The following is a 3,615-nucleotide window of genomic DNA, read 5'->3' on the forward strand; positions in this document are numbered from 1 at the left end:
ATTTACTACTATTTAGTTTGTAAGAAGTCCATATTTGGATTTAATTCTGTTTTTCTCGCAGAATGATACATCGTTCACATTCTGTTCTACTGTAAATTATCAGGACTGACAAACAAACATAACCCTGGACTACTGTACTACTGAAGGAACCGTCTATATATCTTAAACCTTATTGAATAATGTAATTCAGCAGTGAATCACACAGGGGCTTAATGTACTTTTGCATTTCATTTACATATACTGTACTTGTAACTAACAGACCAATTCAAAAGCGGTAATTCAACTACTTTCAGTCATTCTGTATAAAGCCATTTAATTGCTCCAATTGGTTTAAGCTCCTCATATCTCATCACTGTTTGCACTGGAGCAAAATCTTGTCCATTTCCTCAGATTTGTGTCGCTTCTTTACACCAGTTTGTGAGCTTTAGGTAGTGTCGAGGGTACCAAATCCTATCCAGAATAGTTATGCCAAAAATAGTCAAATAAAAAAATGAACAACACATAGTGGAGGATAAGATTCTGTGCCATAGTATATCATAGTATTTTATTCATATATATATTAGAGGGCATCCAAAATAATGGCTTTGGTCGGCCTTAATGGTTCTTCTGGTTACCGGCTTCACTTGTGTCCATTTTTATAATTGTTTTATTTGTGCATTAGTGCATGCATGTGTGAGTACCAGCCTCTTTGTATTGACTCTTTATGTGCTTGTCATTTGATATGGAGATGCTGAGAGGGGTGTCATCCCTTAAGAAAAAATAATGTGGCATTAAGGGAAAACAAAGTGAGACAAACATTTTGTTGCTCACCGGTAAAGGCAGTTTTGTTTACATGTGATGGTTGAATTTGCCTGTCAAACTGAGATAGAAATATAAACACTAAGGGGCTAAAATGTGTTTTGTTGAATAAGTTAACATCGTGCCATAACATTAGGAACTAAACTATATCACACATACAGCAGATCCTGTTAGATTCAACAAACAATGGCTGTGTATTGGGCTCATTATTTTGGCTCAAAAGGTGCTCCATTTCTTCCAAAGTTGTTTTCATGTGTAGAGGGTATGGACTCATATCTTAGGCTCCTTATTCTAAATGAAAGCAGTGTCCATGTTCTGCTGTTATTGATGTGTTTTTTATACATGTATTTATTTGTTTGATTTCTTTATTGTGATGTAGAGCAGACTCTGACCACTCCTACTCCAAAATTGTCTTCTAATATGAACCACATATTAAGTGACTAAATGTGGTTGCTTTATTAAGATATTTCCACAATGATTGCTTGCAAAAGGAGGTGTCAAGGTTTTCAAAAAACTGACCTCATGTTTTATTTTGTATTCAGTGTTCAGGAAAATGAAAGAAGAGATGTAATGTTATTTATTTAACTAAACAGGAAATACTAACTGTGTCTCCTGAAAGCAATTACCATTCTTTAATAGACAAAAACATGACAGAAATTCACTGGCTTCTGACCACATCCAGCATACTGGAATAAAGTTCAGAATCCATCATACAGATACATTAAGGATACGTCAGTAGTTAAAAAGCAGCAATTATATTTAAATAGCTTGTGCCTTTACGATTATTATCATTCTCCAGCATTGGAGCATCTGGTCGCTAATATTTAAGTATTGTGTCTACGTCAACATAATGCACTTATTGTGGAAATAACTTTACAATACACTTACTTCTGCAACTGAAGTCAAACCACAGTCTCTTCTTCCAAAGATTCTAAAGTCTGGCGAGCGTAGAGGACGTACCATGTGACAGCAACTTGTTTTTAGCTGCTTCGTACGGCACTGAGTGAAGTGATGACTGAACATATCAGAGAGGCCATCCCATCAGGTGCTGAGCAGTGGTGTCAAACAGAGGCTGCTCTTCAGCCTAAGGTGCTAAGCAAACCATGAAGTAAAGCTGTACTAATGAGTATATATTTAAATAACTACAAATGCCACTTCCATTTTAACAACTGTCATTGCTGTGTTGCTGTCTTGGATTTTTTTTCATCTAAAGAATTGAGAATTGGCTGTGCTGCGGCCTGCGTTTCATAACATAGATGGTTAAAAAAGAAAATCTTGCTTTGTACCTTCCAGAATCATAGAGGAGCTTAAGGGAGAGTTTGGTTCAGATCAATTGACAATGATTTCCCAAATTAGGTATTTTAATGACTATTTGAGAGCAGACCATTTCCAAAAAGAAATGTCAAAACAATGACTATTTTCTACCAATTCTGGAATGTTTTGAATACATTTGAACTCAGTTGATAGAAAACATTATCTATAACAAAACAAACTGAATGAGGAGTAGCAGTGGTGCTGTATTGTATCAAAACGCCTAGTGTCATCTTATATTTACCCTACATTTAAAAGAAACCAAACCACTGAGAGAAATGACATAAGATCTAAAATATACATCATAATTGTTCCTTAGTTGTAAAAGAAAAAATCATTCTTGTTCATATTGGCCAACGATATGCATGTAGTTCGACAAATGAATCTGAAATATACAACATTATTTTATGGGAAAAGGTCTATTTTATTCTGTTTGGATGCTCCTGTGACATTATAGTGTCCCTCTGAGCACGGTGAGGGTACAAGTAAGAAGTAATAAACAGGATGAGCCTCTATCATCTCCAAATGCACTGGAAAATCAAATGTTCACTCTGTACATGCTGAAAGTTCAGTCCTACAGTATAACTTGTTTTGGTCAAATGTAGAGAATAATTACACTAACAAAACCCTGATAATTCAGTGTCACAACTCTTAAAAATGAGAAGATGGGAAATAGTCTCTGTGTGACTGTTGAGCTATTTCATCACCAAGGGCTTTAATGAGACTCATGTGAACAAGGCTGAGGGCTAAGTCAGATCTGAAGTACTGTATACTTCCTAATGTGCCACTGAGAATATGTTCATGTATACTCAAATAAATTATTTATGTAGTATAAACATTTGAATGCTCCAGAAATAGGGAAAATAGGGCCACTGCCAGAGTAACCTGTATTTGTGAAAGAAAAGCATGATACCAGTGGGCTGTGTTTGAAGCTAAAGCAAGTTGAGCAGTAAGGCTTTTAAAGCCACTATATTCAACCATTTTTCCAAACCCTAAACATTTTAACCCAAAGCTTTAAAATTCCAAATTTGACACGTTTTCAGTTTCTCCACAGTAGCATTGCCTTGCGCTGCGGTTAGACATTCGGTTGAATTTAAGCTATAATTATTTCTATGTGTTGATAGGGGAGGTAGATTTGCTCTTTACTATTCTGTGATGTCTATTACTTCATATTTATATTGCATGTGTTACTTCACAAACTAGTCTGGAGAAAACGAAAGTGGTCCATATAGCTTTATGTGTCCAATTGCAGTCTGACTTGCGCTTAGTACATAATAGCCCATAATTACTACAGATGATTTCCCATAAAGTGGGTCAATCTGAGTCATTAAAAAAAACAAAAAAAGCTTAAAAAAGTTATGTTTGTGTGGTCTAAAGACATTTTCATCAATCATTAGAGAATGAGAATTTGTTTTAGAACATCTCAGTACTGTATCACTCTTGAGCTGAGGAGACGTTCTGCTCGGGCTGGAAGATGCTTGAGGAGAGACTTATCATGGCTTTGTT

This window comes from Notothenia coriiceps, unplaced genomic scaffold, assembly GCF_000735185.1.
Source record: "Notothenia coriiceps isolate Sejong01 unplaced genomic scaffold, NC01 NC01_scaffold00006334, whole genome shotgun sequence".
Lineage (NCBI taxonomy): Eukaryota > Metazoa > Chordata > Actinopteri > Perciformes > Nototheniidae > Notothenia > Notothenia coriiceps.